Source organism: Neovison vison, chromosome 7, assembly GCF_020171115.1.
Source record: "Neovison vison isolate M4711 chromosome 7, ASM_NN_V1, whole genome shotgun sequence".
In the NCBI taxonomy this organism is placed as follows: domain Eukaryota; kingdom Metazoa; phylum Chordata; class Mammalia; order Carnivora; family Mustelidae; genus Neogale; species Neogale vison.
The window spans coordinates 159,182,160-159,199,475 of record NC_058097.1 but is presented as its reverse complement, the minus strand read 5'-3'; the positions used below and the strand labels follow the sequence as shown (position 1 = coordinate 159,199,475).

Here is a 17,316-nt window from a genome sequence, read left to right as displayed (position 1 = left end):
TATATATGCTGATTTTCCTTTGTGTGTTAGGCTGTTTGTTTCTTGGAGATAGGGCAGTGAAGAAACAGGAAACCTCCTCTTGCTCATAGAGCTTACAATTTAGTTAGAAACATAGACTGTAAGTAAGTCTATACATTGTATAACATCAGGTAGTTTCAGAAGGAACAACAGAGGAGGGAGATGAAAGAGGAGCTCTTTTGAATACAGTGGCCAGGAGGGACTCTGCTTAAATGTCACCTATCCAGAGACCTACAAGAAGGGGGGGATCGTGGCCTGCAGGCTCGTGGGGAAGGGCATCCCAGACAGGGGGATCTGCAAATTCAAGGATCCTGACGGGGGGGGGGGTGCGCAGGGGGAGAGGGGGGCGGGCCATGCCTGGCATTTGGACAAACAGTAGGGGGGCATGGGTGTTGGAGCCCAGGGAGCGAGCCCTGCAAAGAGCTGGAGGTGAGCTCAAACAGTGGGAGGAAGATAACCTAGGGTTTGTAGGTCACTGTGAGAGCTTTATTCTAAGGTGATGGGAAGCTAGCCCCGCAGACAGGTCTGAAAATACCTTTGAGGCTCACCTGGATCCCCAGTTACCGCAGGAAATGCAGGGTATTGCGGGGAGCGGGGGGGACGCATAGAGCCTCCCATAAGAGTTCACATTTGAACTAGCTTTTGAGGAATGCCCAGGAGTTCGTCTGGTGGAGAAAAGAGGAGGAACCCATGCCAGACAGAAAGAATGCATTCGCAGGGAAGAAGGGCAAAAGAGCAGAGCACGTACCAGGGGTGGCCGGCAGTCCGTCTGGCTGGAGTTTGGCACAGGAGGATGTTGGAGCAGAATACAAGGCTTAGAAGTCGCGGGGGCCAGATGGGAAGAAGCTGGCATAAAACAGCATATCCAGCTCTGTGAGGAGCACCCCACCTTCTTGGAGAGCCACGTTGGTCTCTAATGAGCCGAAGTCACTTTGTTACCACAGAGTCAACACGCGCTGCTCTGGGAGGCACATGGCCCGTCTCCCTGCCCCGCCTCCCCCTCCCACCTCCACTCCAGGACCCAGGTGGCCACCCCGGGCAGCGTCGGAGTGCCCACGTGTTGGAGGCTTTCAGACAGCCTGTCCTTAATAAGACAAGCTCTTTATTTAATCTGGGGAAATGAGGTGCTATTAATGAATTTCTGAACGTCCATTGCCAGAAAGCTAAGGGCAGAGGATGAACCAAGGGCAGGGGTGGACGGTGGGGGCAGACCAGACAGGAAAGAGCAGCAGAGCCTGTGAGTTCCCAGCCTGGGTCTGCCCGACAAGTTCATTCCAACACGTGAGCTGCTTTCTGCTGTACAGGCCCTGCGTCTGAGAGCCTCAGTAATTAAAATAAGAAATGAGAGTCCCCAGGTAGGTGGTTGTACCCGAGGCCCTAAAAATGATGGAAAGGTGGCCTGCCCTAGCCATGGGGGGAACCCAAAGGTAATTACCAGGATACTTTGCAAATTATTGAATAAGTCACTGGAACTGGCACATTGATTTATAGGAGACCCAGAGATTTTGAGAGATTTGAGAGAATGTTAAGAATCAATCAATATTTTAATTTATCTCGGGCTCCTAGAGACTTGGGCTCTGCAGAAAACCACTGGGAGGAAACCATGACCTTTGAAATACGGCTGGCTGGCAGGCAGAAGGGAGGCTCCTTGGGCAGGAGCTAGTCTGGCAGCAGCCGCAGGGAAAGACTTCTCTGCTCTGGAATGTTCTCTTTCTTCATGGCATCCGTCAGCCAAGAAGTGGAGGGCCTCAGGGGGAATGTGCTCTGGAGCTGTGGCAAGGAGACTCTGGGCTGAGCCACATAGAGCTTGTTCCTCCCAGGACAGAGGCCCAGGCAGGAGGGAGGAGCCTGCAGGCTTTGTGCCTCCTCTCAGCAGACACTGCTGTGACCTGGACATCTTTGAAGAGACATCTGATGACATGACATCTTTGGGAGAGATTCAGCATCTTTTCCTCTAGGAAACCAGACCCCCTAGGTCATAGTCGCCTTGGACCCCTGTAGGCTCCCTTTACAAGGAGGGGGGAAATGGAGCTGTTGTCACCCCAGGCCTGGTGGGGCTAAGGGTAAAGCAGGAACAAGAAGCTGGAGGCAGCCTGTGACACCCTGCAAGGGAATGAGATCGCTTTCCTCAGATCGCTTCTTCATTCCACATTAGCCAAAACCATGCACAAGCCAGGGGACAGGAGAGTCCCATGACTCAGCGTAGGGAAGGGCAGAGCAAAGGTGTCCAGCATGGGACTGTCAGAGAACTCTGCCTGTGACATCCTGACTCACCCATCCCATGACGGACTTAACCCAGTGCTTCTCGGCAGGGGACAGTTTTGTTCCCCAGGGGACACTCAGTAATGCCTGCAGACAGTTTTGGCTTTACATTTTGGGGAAGGAGAGAGGGAGAGAGGGAGCATGCAGTGGGGGTTGAGGACAGGGACGCCATGAAACACAGGAAAATGTACGGGACAGTGACCCATAGTGAGGAAGAGGAACCCAGGCATGGGTCAGGTGCCACACTGCCCTTGCTTGGGCCAGAGAATGTTGCCCTCACTCTTCTGGGGAAAACCACATCATTTCTTTGATCTTTTGTTGTTAATAGTTAATGATGTATTTTATTTTTTATTGTGTTTTCTTTTTTTCAAGTATTTCATTTATTTGACAGAGGAAGAGATCACAAGTAGGCAGAGATAGAGGGGGAAGCAGGCTCCCCGCTGAGCAGAGAGCACAATGCGGGGCTTGATCCCAGGACCCTGACATCATGACCTGAGCTGAAGGCAGAGGCTTAACCCACTGAGCCACCAGGTGCCCCTATTTTTTGTGTTAATCCACTTCTTTGTGTTACTCTTTTTAAATTAATTTATTAATTTTTTATTAACATATAATGTATTATGTGTTTCAGGGGTACAGATCTGTGATTCATCAGTCTTACACAATTCACAGCATTCACCATAGCACATACCCTCCCCGACGTCCATCACCAGCCACCCCATCTCTCCCACCGCCATCCACTCCAGCAAGCCTCAGTTTGTTTCCTGAGATTAAGAGTCTCTTATGGTTTGTCTCCCTCTCTGGTTTCATCCGGTTTCATTTTTTCCTCTCTTCCCCCATGATCCTCTGTCTTGCTTCTCAAATTCCTCATATCCGTGAGACCATATGATAATTAAGACCACATCATTTCATCGGACCCAGAGCCACTGGCCAGTCAATGACGTGTGTCCTGCCTTCTTGTGTTCCTTGGGGATGGAGTCATGTGCAGGCAGAAGCCCCTCCACACCCCATCTCTTCTCACCAAGAGCAGAGGGCCCCGCGTGGTCCACACGGAGGCCACCGTCTGATCCATGGGTATCCAGAGCCCGCCTCTGCCTCCTCTTGGAGGCTCAACTTCCCTCTCTTTTGCTTTGTTTTCAGTTTTATATTCACACCCTAAAAACATTTGGTAAAAGTGAATCAAGTCTTGCCATCTGTCTCTTTCACTTTTATTATGTTTGTAACAAAAAGAAGAGTCAGGAGGAAATTGAACCCAAGCTGTAGATACTGTGCTTCTCCCCTGGCAGCTGAGACCCTTCCGGGGAAGGCTGCATCCCGCTTCCTCAGGGAATGGGGTGGTCTTGGGGGCTGCGGGAGAGTGCACAGAATGTGTTCCTGCGATGATCTCAGGCCATGCTCTCCATGGCCCTGGGAAGTAGGGATTGCTGTCTGCACTGAGAGATGAGGATCCTGAGCTGTCCAGAGGAAGTTCATGGTCCAAGTTGTATGCCCAGCAAGTAGCAAAATGAGATCTTTAACTCCGCCCTGGGCCTGTCAACCCCAAAATGTAGACAGTGTTGCCTCCTCTTTCATCCACATTAACTCATCCCCACTGGGGTTTAGGTACCATATTGGAAACTGTTGGAGTTTAAGTGTGGTCCTCAAGAGATCCTGTTACTCTCCCTGACACATCTTAGAGAGTGGGTCCCGTGTCCAGCTATCTGGGACCAGACCTAAGAACACAGTAAGTTTCATTCGGACACTCATGCCACCATTGTTTACTGAGAGCCAGCCACGAGCTCCCTGTAGGATGGCTGTGGAACCCCGTGCTGGGCAGGGCAAAAGATCTTGAAAAAGAACCCTCGAAGGCAGATCAGAGAAGGACGTAACAGCAGTAGACCGCGCTTTCCCCGCGCTCCCTGTGAGCCAGCAGCTGGTAAGACTGATACAGTTCCCTTTTTTACAGATGGGAAAACTCAAGCAGTTAAGGAAATTGCTCAGGCATACCTAGCTCGTGCTGGGCTCTGTTCTGACATGTTACGTGGATGAATCTTGAGAACATTATGCTGAGTAAAATAAGCCAGCCATAAAAAGACAAATACTGTGTGGTTCCACTCAGATGAGGTCCTGGGCAACCTCATACTAAATTTCATTGAGACAGAAAGAAGAATGGTGGTTGCCAGCGGATGGGGAAGGACAGAGTGGGGAGTTATTATTTAATAGGAACAGAGTTCTAGTTTGGGAACATAAATGTGCTGGAGACAGACGGTGGTGGTTGTACAACAGTGTGAATATTCTTTACGCCACTGAACCGGACACTTAAAAATGGTTAGAAAGCTAGAATTTAATAATATGTATATTTTACCACAATAAAAAAGTGAAAAAATAAAACTTTAAAGCTGACCAGTAAAATGGGTCAAAATCGGTGTAAAAGGGTTTTAAAAATTCATCAGGCCCTGGAACCCATTTGAACCGGCCCCTATCTTAGATGGCTGAGCCCATTGGGCCCTGTCTGAAGAGAAGAAACGTCCTAGAAGCCAGGAGCGAAATGTGGAATGGAGTCCAGGGATGCAGGTGATCTAGGGTCCGAAAGTAGGGACAGGCAGAGATGTGGAAGTGAGGGGACACTTGGAGCCGACGGGATGAGAGGTGGCTGGCGCAGGACAACTTACAGATCCGGGTCTGGCTGCTGAATGTCTTCACTCTTGCCTGGCAAGGGGCAGCCCGTACAAGCAGCAAGGCATGACCCGGCGTCAGTCCAGCCGTGTGAGACACTGCCGACCTTCTAGAGATTTTGCCCTGGTACCTGCCTGTTTCAGAGTTCTAGGCAGCCTCAGCTGCAGATGGGACCTGAATGAGACCAGGCCCACACGGGGGCCAGAGCACAATGCACCTGGGATGAGATTATGGAATGTCAGAAGCCAGCAGGGGCTCCCTAAACTGGCATCAGGGTCCAGGAGGCTGCCTGAGAGGGCAGCACACGAGCGGGAAGGCGGATGGGGCCAGGATGAACGGGATTCTCTCCCCAGGGAGTTATATGGTGGTGTCAGTAGTCAAGAAATGAAGCCAGAGACCAGAAGACTGGAAGATGGAAGGAGCTGCGGGCTGCAGCCAAGGGAGGGGCTGGATGGAGGAGGGGACAAAGGACCCGTGAGGGCTGATGCTAGGCAGGTCAGAAAATGGAGGAAGGCATGGGCGGAAAACACACGGGTTCAGGATCTAAGTCTGCCGAGTGTGAAAGGGTGATCTCTGGGCCTGCCCCAGACAGAACCAGCTCCTTAAAGGGACCGGCTTCCCATGAGTTGACCTCCCTCTGTAGCTCCGATGGGTCTGGAGAGGGTGTCATGATTATCCGTAGAGAAGCACAGCGTGCTGGCGTGGACCCAGATCTGCCTTCTCATCCCCCATGCACTGTGGTCATGAGCTCCTGTTCCCTCACCAGTAAAGTGGGGGTGATAACCGCCCCCAGTGAACACCACAGGTGATGAGGGAGCAGAAGGCAAGCTGAGGACAAAACACATACCAACACCCCGCAGCCTCCCCTCCTCCCCATCCTGGGTGGGACGATTTAAGGTCCCTTAAAGATTAAAGAACCTTGGGCGCCTGGGTGGCTCAGTGGGTTAAGCCGCTGCCTTCGGCTCAGGTCATGATCTCGGGGTCCTGGGATCGAGTCCCGCATCGGGCTCTCTGCTCAGCGGGGAGCCTGCTTCCCTCTGTCTCCCTCTCTGCCTGCCTCTCTGTCTGCTTGTGATCTCTCTCTGTCAAATAAATAAATAAAATCTTTAAAAAAAAAAAAAAAGATTAAAGAACCTGAAAGAGTAACCTACTCCACTGAGGATTTCCATGAGCAAAAGTCATAAATCTAGGAGCATCCATGGGGTGCGTGGCCAGCAGCTGTACCGAGCATTCCCTCATGTCTAGTTTCCACATAATGGCTCTTGGTGTAAAGAGTTGAGCTAACAGTTGTAATAATAGAGGTTAATCTGCCCCATTGTTTATATTTCATGAGTTGTTGATGGGAGGCTTTCAAGGTTCCGCCAAAGCAGAGCAGATGTCAAGAAGGCACCTAGCTCTGCTTTAATAGCTGCTGGGGAAAGGTGACTGTTTCATTTGTGGCTCTGGGAATGTTGCAGAGAAAACAGAGGATAAAGCACCCATAGGGAAGGAGTGGTTGGACAGCCCTGTCCTTTCATTTTAATGGCTGTCGGAAATGTCTGGAGAGGTGGTGACGATTAAAGCCATCAATCACCTGCAGGTCCACGAGCTTTGGAATCAAACTTGAGTTTGAAGATGGGTTGCCCTGTGTAACCATTGGAAGTTACCAAAACTAGAAGTTTCCAGAGCCCTGTGCTCTGGAGAAACACACACTAGCTAAATTGGGGGGCTGGGTCTAGGCCTTTAAAATGCTTGCTGATCAGGACGTTTCTCCTTCTTTCTCTATTTGTTTCATTTCTAGCAATAACCAAGAGACCACCTCTGTGGTATAGTGGAAAGATCATGGGTGTTACAATGGGTTAGAAAGGGTGAAAATTGCTTCTTTCCCACCCAAGCTCTGAGATCTGAGAAAGATGATCTCTGAGTTTTAATTTTTCCATCTGTAAAAGGGGAACTCCTGTTTTGATGCCTGCTGAATAACTGTGAAAACCCACAAAGTGTAAATATGCTGAGATTGGTAAATACCAGTTGAGGGTAAGGTATTTCTACTGGAGTAAATCGTCCACCAGCCCACTCCCGGCATCTCCAACACAGCTCTGATGGTCTCTGCTTGGACTCAAGTGAAGATTTAAAATATTCTATTGTGAAATATAACATATATACCAAAGAACATTAAAAGACTCTCATAGGGCGCCTGGGTGGCTCAGTGGGTTAAGCCGCTGCCTTCGGCTCAGGTCATGATCTCGGGGTCCTGGGATCAAGTCCCACATCAGGCTCTGCTCAGCAGGGAGCCTGCTTCCTCCTCTCTCTCTCTGCCTGCCTCTCTGCCTACTTGTAATCTCTCTCTGTCAAATAAATAAATAAAATCTTTAAAAAAAAAATAAAATAAAAAATAAAAAAATAAAAGACTCTTATAAAAATATAAAACAAAGAAAAAGAAAAAAAGTAGAGAGCAGTGATATGTAACAAAGAAACACGTGTAAAATTAACTTGCAGGCTAAGTTTTTGGTCAGGAGTCAGCAAACATTTTCCTTGAAAAGCCAGGCAATAAACATTTCACTTGGCTGATGTGGTCTCTAGCAACTACTTAACTCTTCTGTGGTGTTGTGAAAGCAGCCACGGACAGTATAGACAAGCAAGACCGATTTTGTTCCAGGCGTGACGGGAGACTTCACAAAATGAGCCAGCGAGCCTAGCTAAGAGAGTCTGTTTTAAAGTAGTGTCAGGAGGCCATGGGGAGGAGTGTAAGTACGTTTTGGTCCGAGGCCCTGTGAGTCCAGCTGGAAGCCCTCAGCCTCTGCTGAACTCACCATGACCCCCGAAACGTTTGCATTCATCAAAAGGAGGCAACTTGACCTGAGGAGTTCCAGTTCCTCATTTGCATATTAACCATCTAGACCCAGGTAACCTGATTTCAATCCCAACTTTGCCTCAAGGACCTAAATGAGAACTCGTGACCTCTCGCCTTTATAACTCCGCTCCTCTCCGTCTTCTCCCGAACGTGGTGGTTCAGATTTCTCCCTGAATCTGGCTCCTGAGCCACAATCCTAATTGCCTAGAAAACACCTGTTTAACTTTTTGGTCAGTTCTTCCTCAGTTGACATTTGTTGGCCTGGTTGGCAGGATCAGAGCAACTGGCACCTATCCCCGCACCACGAGGCCACCGCCGCCCAGAGGATACCTCTGAGAGAACACAGTCCTGCAAGTGTTCCCAGTGGTGAGGAGCCCGGGGTCCTTGAGGTGAGTCGTCCTGATCCGAACCTCCTGTCTTTCAGTCGAGGTTCAGATCAGACTCTGGGCAAAATGATGGGTTCTGTCCTTGCTCTCTGGAGAGGAGGAATTTACCCTTGGGTTTCAGGTTGAAAGAAATTTGCTGTCCAGGCATCAGGATTGGAGTTTAAGGATGTTTCCTGGTGAGCACTCAACATGTTTTCTTTCAGGTGGCCACATTCTCATTCAGTTTAAAATATTTTTAAATCATAGGGAATTATTTCCTTTGGAATAGGCTTAAAGGGTCATCCTCCTTTAGGAACCCCAGCTCGGACTAATGTTTTAAAAACACATATGGTGGGGTGCCTGGGTGGCTCAGTGGGTTGAGCCTCTGATTTCGGCTAGGGTCAGGGATATCAGGGTCCTGGGATTGAGTCCCACATGGGTTCTCTGCTCACTGGGAAGCCTGCGTCCCCCTTTCTCTCTGTCTGCCTCTCTGGCTACTTGTGATCTCTCTCTCTCTGTCAAATAAATAAATAAAATCTTTAAAACAAACAACCCCACATATGGTTCTCCCTCTTGTAAATTCATGCCCTGTTAGACTCACATTACCTGGGATCATTTCTAAAACCTCACTGTGTAAGATGGGACACTTTTATTTTTTTTTTTAATTAAAAAAATATTTTTATTTTTTATTGTATTTTTATCCCCAGGAGTACAGATCTGTGAATCGCCAGGTTTACACACTTCACAGCACTCACCATAGCACCTACCCTCCCCAATGTCCATAACCCCACCCCCTTCTCCCAAACCCCCTCCCCCCAGCAACCCTCAGTTTGTTTTGTGAGATTAAGAGTCACTTATGGTTTGTCTCCCTCCCAATCCCATCTTGTTTCATTCATTCTTCTCCTATCCCCCCTAACCCCCCATGTTGCATCTCCACTTCCTCATATCAGGGAGATCATATGATAGTTGTCTTTCTCTGATTGACTTATTTCGCTAAGCATGATACCCTCTAGTTCCATCCATGTCGTTGCAAATGGCAAGATTTCATTTCTTTTGATGGCTGCATAGTATTCCATTGTGTATATATACCACATCTTCTTTATCCATTCATCTGTTGATGGACATCTAGGTTCTTTCCATAGTTTGCTATTTAGACATTGCTTCTATAAACATTTGGGTGCAAGTGCCCCTTCGGATCACTACATTTGTATCTTTAGGGTAAATACCCAGTAGTGCAATTACTGGGTCGTAGGGTAGCTTTATTTTCAACATTTTGAGGAACCTCCAAGCTGTTTTCCAGAGTGGTTGCACCAGCTTGCATTCCCACCAATGTAGGAGGGTTCCCTTTCTCCACATCCTCGCCAGCATCTGTCATTCCCTGACTTGTTAATTTTAGCCATTCTGACTGGTGTGAGGTGATATCTCCTTGTGGTTTTGATTTGTATTTCCCTGATGCTGAGTGATGTGGAGCACTTTTTCATGTGTCTGTTGGCCATCTGGATGTCTTCTTTGCAGAAACGTCTGTTCATGTCTTCTGCCCATTTCTTGATTGGATTATTTGTTCTTTGGGTGTTGAGTTTGCTAAGTTCTTTATAGATTTTGGAAGGTAATAAAACTAAACAGAAAGCTCCTTTTCATTGGTGTCTGAAGGCCTCCAAAAGAAGTTTCAACCCTTAAAGCAGATAGCTCAAAACTTTCAAAAGCAACTTCCGATCTTTCGGAGAGGCTTTTGAAATGAGAGAAATCTGCTGAAACTTCTCAGACACCCCCCCCCCAGTCCTACCTGTCCTTGCTTCCCCTAAGCCTCTCGTCCCCCAACCTTGTACTTCCTCTATATCCCTAGCTAAGTGGCACCTTAAAAATTCAACTTATCTTCTGGATTGTGAAATTTCTCTAAAATGTCCAAGGCGAGACTGGAAGAGTCAGAGCAAGTCTCCCCAGAATGTGCCACTGTAACGTACGGGTGATTTTTGAGCTGTAGGCAGTCGAGACCCTGCAGGCTGAGAAGAAATCACTGTTGCCTTCTGCTTGTTTTGTCTGTCGGCCTGAGACAGACAGGTTGTTCTTCCTTTTGGCTATCTTTGGGAGTAACTCTGTACCTAGGGAAGATAGCCTTTGCACCTTCTTTGAGGATGCATCTTACACCAAGGGATGGATATTTAATACTGCCAGAAATACTTACTCTTTGTCCCGGCTGAAAACAGACAATTTTTTTTTTTTTTAAAAGTAGCTCTGTAGTCAGAAGTTGGCCAGATTGGTAGCTGATGTTCGGAGCCTGATGGCCATTTTTCAGGCCCACCAGCCCTGAATTAAAACAATGCACCCAGAAAGTGAAGTGAAGATGTTTAGTAAGAGAGGCAGTCAAACTATGATGTCATTTAAGTTACATTCCAATTCTTGGAAGAATCGAAAGCAACTGTTTTTCTTACAAATCTTGACAAAACTTGAAATGCTGCTGTAGAGACCCTTCAAAGTTTACCGATTCCTTTACCAACCCCCAAACTTCCCTTATTTGTCTCAGAAGCCTGGCAAATCATTGACCTTAGGAAACACAAAGTTCTCCTTAGCAGCTTACGTTCTTTCTCTGTCTCTGGCAGTTTAACATTTTACCATGTCCTAAGAAGCGGGGGGGGGGGGAGGCCTTTTTAAGATACAAACTGCTGATAAGGCTCTCGGTCCCTGATTCTAGCACAGCCCCCTAGGATTAACTCCAGGGACAAATGGTGAACAATGCAGCTATGCACATTCTCACATAAACCTCTTAATACACACGTGCATGCACTTCTGTTGGGTATAAACTTGGGGATGGAATGGCTGGATCCTAGGGTTGTGTTGTGTTCAACTTTAGAGAATAAGGACCACTCGTCTCTAGAGACCCCTTGTAGGGAAATAGGGTTGAGTGATGGAATTTAGAAAGGGCCACAGTGGGACGCCTGTGTGGCTCAGTCAGTTAAGCTCCTGCCTTCGGCTCAGGTCATGATCTCAGGGTCCGGGGATCGAATCCCGCATTGGGCTCTCTGCTCAGGAGGGAGTCTGCTTCTCCCTCTGCCTGCTGCTCCCCCTGCTTGTGCATTCTCTCCCTCTCTCTCGCTCTCTCTCTCTGACAAGTAAATAAACAAAATATTAAGAAAAAAAAAAAAAAAGGGCCACAGTGACCCCTGGCTGAATACAGATGGGCCCATCTGGTGACCCACCTCAAGAAGGCCATCCATCCCTAACTAACCAATAGACTACTTAACCAGTCACAGTCACCAAAAAGGGAATTCCAACAGTGCCATATCTCCTCACCCTCTTCCTTTAAAAAACAGCTCTGGTTGGGGGTGGGCACCTGGGTGGCTCAATGGATTAAGGCCTCTGCCTTCGGCTCAGGTCATGATCCCAGGGTCCTGTGATCAAGCCCCACATTGGGCTCTCTGCTCAGCAGGGAGCCTGCTTCCTCCTCTCTCTGCCTGCCTCTCTGCCTACTTGTGATCTCTGTCTGTAAAATAAATAAATAAAATCTTTAAAAAAAAAAAAAAACAGCCCTGGCACACCTGGGTGGCTCAGTGGGTTAAAGCCTCTGCCTTCGGCTCAGGTCATGATCCCGGGGTCCTGGGATCGAGCCCTGCATCAGGCTCTCTGCTTGGTGGGAGGCCGCTTCCTCCTCTCTCTGACTGCCTCTCTGCCTACTTGTTATCTCTGTCAAATAAATTTAATTAATAAATAAATAAATAAATAATGACTGCCCCACCCACTGCCTCCTGGCACACAGCCTCTCCTCTGCTGCGCCCACCACTCCCCTAGGTGTATTCAATAAACTTCTCTTCTGCCTCAGGTGAGTTCCTTCACCACCCACTTTACTCCATCATTGCTCCATATTAGGGGCCCCCATCCAATCAAGAGGGATTACCACATCTCCCACCCAAGTTGTGTGGATTTACGCTTCTACCATTCCAGCTTTTGGTAGTACCAGACTTATGTTCAATCTGGTTGAGTGTGGTGGTGTCTCAAGCCTTTACTATACTTCCTTGATCAGTAATGGAGTCCAATCCCTTCTCCGGTGTTCCTTGGTCATGAGATAGCTTCATCTGCGAGGTGCTTATGCAAGCCTTCTGCCTGTTTTTCTCATTGGTTGTTTGACATTTCCTTATTGATTTGCTCAAGTTCTCTTTGTATTCCCAGTGGCAGCTCTTTATCAATCCTATGGATAGCAAATATTTTCTCCTACTCCTGGCTGAATTTTTACCTTTTTTGGTGATGTTATTTGATGAACAGACATGTTCTGAATTTCAATAGAGTAAACTTCATTAATATTTTCCTTCATAGTTAGCACTTTTTTAATATCCCAAGACATGTTTCCATATACCAAAGTTTATGAAGATCTTCAATTTTGCTAAGTTGCATCTTTCCAGAATATTGCCCATTTAATCTAAACCTAGGCTATGTTATTAATAATGGGCCATTATACCCTTTTATGTTTAGTATCAGCAGAATCTAGCAATGTTGCCTTTTTCATCACTGACATTGGATTATGGGCCTACCCTCTTTTCTTCTTGATATGCTCTGATGTATATTAGGTTATTAATCTTCTCAAAGGACCAACCTGGGGTTTCGTTGATCTTCTCCATGGTATATTGTTGTTTCATTAGTTTCTTCTTATATTTATCATTCACTTACTTTTGCTGTCTTTGCTACTAATGTGTTGTTCGTTCTCTAACTTCTTGACTAAGATACTAGATTCATTACTTTGTACTACCACAGTATAAAGATAATCCTTCTTTACCTACCTGATGTAGGAAAGATGCTGGGTCCAAAGCTGACAGAGAATTCTTGAGACATCTTTGGTATAAAAAGGTGATTTTGGGTGGCTGGGTAGCTCAGTGGGTTAAGCCGCTGCCTTCAGCTCAGGTCATGATCTCAGGGTCCTGGGATTGAGTCCCACATCAGGCTCCCTGCTCAGCAGGGAGCCTGCTTCCCTCGCTCTTTCTCTGCCTGCCTCTCTGCCTACTTGGGATCTCTTTCTGTCAAATAAATAAATAAAATCTTTTTTTAAAAAAAGTGATTTTATTAAAGCATGGGGACAAGCCCCATGGGCAGAAAGAGCCATGGGGTCACAAGGAGTGGCCCATTAGATATTTTCAAGTTGGGAGGGGGTTAGGTATAGTTTTTAAGGAATTTGGGAGCAAGGTTTCCAGGACCTTGAGGGGGCTAGCTGTTGTTGGGAAAAGATCATTTATTACCATCTAAGAAAACCTTAGTCATGAGACCTTTCACGTGTCTATTGGTGACCCATATGCTTGGGGGATGATTACTAACTCGTATTTTAGGAAGTAGAGGTAAAGGAAATTCTTAAAGGCATTTTTATATGTTAAAGTAGGCTTACAGGATCCAGGATGGGGGTAGGGGTTGGGCTAGGATTGCCTTTTGCCCTTAGCAAAGTGTTAATATTGAGGCCATTGAGTCTCTGGAGAAATGCTACTCTGCCAGTCTCAAGGACTTGTCAATGGGCTGTAGGTAGTAAAGAAACTCAATAATTTTTTTTTTGTCTTTGTTTCCCACATCATACCTACACACAAAAAAATTTGATATTCTCATTCAGTTCAATCAAATTCCTAATGTCCTTTGTGACTTATTTGACCCATTAGCTATTTTAAAATGGATCTCTAAATTTTTAAACATATGGAGAATTTATCATTATGCCTTTGTTATTGATTTCAGGTTCAATTGCATTATGGACAGAGAACATACTTTGTGTAATTTCAGTTCACTGAAATCTGTTGAGACTTGTTTTATAACCCAGCATAAGGTCAATTAGAAGAAATGTTCCATGTATGCTTGAAAAGAAAAATGTGTTGCCTTAATTTGTTGGGAGGAGTGTTTTCAAAATGTTTATGAGGTTGTTTGCTAATCAGACCGTTCAAACATTTATTTCTTTACCTGTTTTTTATTTCTTTTGCCTATCAAATATTGAGATCAGGCAGAGTGTTTAAATTTTCCAGGCAAGTGTGGATTGTCTTCCTCTAGCTCTGTCAATCTTTATACATTCTGAGGGTATTTTAAGTATAATTAACATTTATAATTGCTATATCTTAGAGTTTAACTAAATATTTTATTATTCTGAAATGTCCCTGTTTATCTCTGGCAATGTTTTTTGTTTTGAAATATGTTTTGTTTGATACTAATTATGCAAGCATGGTTTGTTTTGGGTTTTGGGGTTTTTTTCCTTTTCTTTTTTTTTCTTTTTTAGTTAATGTGTACATGATAAATCTTTTTCGCTTTCTGTGTTTTAATGTTTTTCTCTGTGCCCAGGTTTGAAATTGTCTAACGACCTCTCTTTTGCCGTGTCCAATTTGCTGTTAAGCCCATGCATTAAGATTTATTTTTTTTTAAGATTTTATTTATTTATTTGACAGAGAGAGATCACAAGTAGGCAGAGAGGCAGGCAGAGAGAGAGAGAGAGAGAGAGAAGCAGGCTCCCTGCTGAGCAGAGAGCCCGATTCGGGACTTGATCCCAGGACCCTGAGATCATGACCTGAGCCAAAGGCAGCAGCTTAACCCACTGAGCCACCCAGGTGCTCCATGATTTAAATTTCAGATCTTATAGTTTGGGTTCTAAAATGCCTGTCTAGACATTCTCTCTAGATCTACAGGGAGACCTTTTAAGACCATCAGAACGTCCTGCTCCTCCTCAGACTTCTGCCTTTGATTTAGTATCTGTTGATGATTTGTGCAGGATCCAACTTAACTGAACTAATGGGAGTTCGCTCCTTGGTGAGTTACACATAGAGACTACACCAGGTGGAATTGTCACACAAAAGGAAATTTTATTTGCAGCCCATAAGGAGATCATGGGGAATAACTTCTGAAGCTGGGAACACCCCAGCAGGAATGAGAAGCTTCTTTTTATTTAGAGTTTAAGGAGAATATTCAGAAAAGGCAGCTTTGTCACTGCCTATAGAGTCTGGCAGTAGGTAGTGCAGGTGAACTTAGGAAACAAGTTATACATACCTATGTTATGTTAATGAAGCTTGTGTTCCATCACCAAGATTTTAATATTATAATGAAGCAGAGGTAACTGACAAACCAGGGGAAGGGGCTCTGGGTATGCTCTGAGAACTGGGATTAACTGGATGGGGTCTGGGGTTCATGATCCCAGGTAAGGAATACAGGACCTTGCTTGTTCCTAGGCTGGAAATGTATCTGTTGACCCTGAGCCCAGGCTTCTGCAGAGGGAGCCAGTGGGTTTGTTAGTGAGGTCTGAAAAGACACAATAACTGATTAAGGGGAAACCGTTCCCTGAAAAACAAGCTTTAAACTTTCTGCTAGTTTCGGGACACCTGGGTGGTTCAGTTGCTTAAGTGTCTGCCTTCAGATCAGGTCATGATCCCTAGGATTGAGTACTGTATTTTGGGGGAGGGGGGGGTCCTTACTCAGCTGGGAGCCTGCTTTTCCCTCTGCCTGCCTCTCCCCCTGCTTGTGTGCATGCACTCTCTCTCTGACAAATATATATAAAATCTAAAAACAAAAACAAAAACTTGCTGCTGGTTTCAACCTCATCATCCCTATGGAGCATGGTTTCAATACTGCAAAAACAACTCAAGAATGTGCATTAGGTCAGTCTTTACTTTCAAAATAGCCCTGGGAATTTTACCATTGATTTATGGTCTCTGATATGGTTAGGCTATTTCCTGGCCTGGTAGAGACTGGTGGGTTTTGCCTTCCCTTTAAATCCTTAATTACTGATATTTTTGTATTTCTTTGTGATTCAGACCCATCCTAGGAAGTTCTATTAGAAGTGTGCTAGGGCAAGTAGAGCCAGCCAGTAGGGAGTATACTGATCAGGAGAAATAGCTGGGGGTCCTAAAATGACTTCTCTTGTGTCGCAAAAGCTTTTGTCTTCTTTTCCAGGGGAACTCTAACTCTTTCTGCTTTACACTTTACACTCTGGGGACCCCTAGCTCTTCTGCTTTGATGGTTATAAAATGGTAATTTTTACCCCCACTGCTCTCATACTTATCAGTCGTACTCCCCTCTCTTCTCCTCCATCTGGCCATCTACCATCTATGCATCCATCTATGGATCTATTATGTGAATTCATGGATTCCTATTCAGTAGGTTATAAACCATTAATACTTGTATTTTGATACTCAAAATACTCCCGTTAATTCAAAATACAGTTGGGTTCATTAGTAAATTTCCCCCTCCCTGATGATTTAATCTTGTTCTTTTGAGCATGTAAAGCATTGGCACGCTTCCAAAAGCCAAAACCATGCAAAGGCATATACAGAGAAGCGACTGTCTTTCCCTTGCCCTGTGATCCCATCCCCTCTCATCTTTGTGAGTAATCAAGTTTATTTCTTTCTTTTGGCAAAAGTGAGCAAATATGTATATACTTTGTTATTTCCTCTTCTTTCTTACCAAAAGATGGCATACTTTACATACTCTTTTGCAATTTGTGTTTTGTCAGTTAACTGTATAGCCTGGAAATTAACTCCATATTAGTTCATGCAGATACTCTTTTCTTACAGTTCCAGGATATTCCACTGTGTATCTGCCATGTTTGTTTTTTTAACCAGTCTCCTGTATGTGAGCATTTAGGTACTTTACAGTATTTTGCAATTATTCAAAAGTGTCCCAGTGAAAAGCCTTGTGCATACTGTTGCAGTGCATATTGGTATTTTCAGGGTAAATTCCTAGAGATGGGATCGCTGAGCCCACACTTAGTGACTGTAGCTGAGTTAGATATTTCCAAATTCCCCTCCATGGAAATTGTATCCATTTCCATCCCCACTTACAATGCGGGAGGCTCCTTATTTTCCTGCACCCTCAACAACTGGGTTATCAAGCTTTTGAATTTCTGCCAATATGATGGATGAAATGTGATATCATGGTTTAGTTTAAATTTGTACTTCTCTTATTCGTGAATGAAGTTGAGCACATTTTCATAAATTTAAGGACCATTTTAATATAGTTTTACATACTGGTTGCTCATGGGTTTTGTCATTTTACTATCAGATTCTTGGTTTCTGCCCACCCCACCCAGTTAAAAAAAATTATTTATATATTAGGGATATCCATCTATATCTGTGATAGATGTTACAAATATTTTCTCCCACCTTATTGTTTGTCTTTTAACTGACTTGTGGCATTTTTTGCCATTGTGGAGTGGGTTTTGAATTTTTTTTTTTTTTTTGGCTGTCCTACTTACTT

At 45.4% G+C, this 17,316-nt stretch overlaps 1 long non-coding RNA gene across 1 annotated transcript in view; it reads left to right on the top strand.

The window, feature by feature from the left end:
* Positions 1–8,061, top strand: part of LOC122914266 — a 32,007-nt gene extending 23,946 nt beyond the window's left edge. Inside the window, exon 4 of the long non-coding RNA XR_006385773.1 lies at positions 8,035–8,061. This is a non-coding gene — a long non-coding RNA (uncharacterized LOC122914266). The remainder of the gene's footprint in view (positions 1–8,034) is intronic.
* The last annotated feature ends 9,255 nt before the right edge of the window (positions 8,062–17,316 follow it).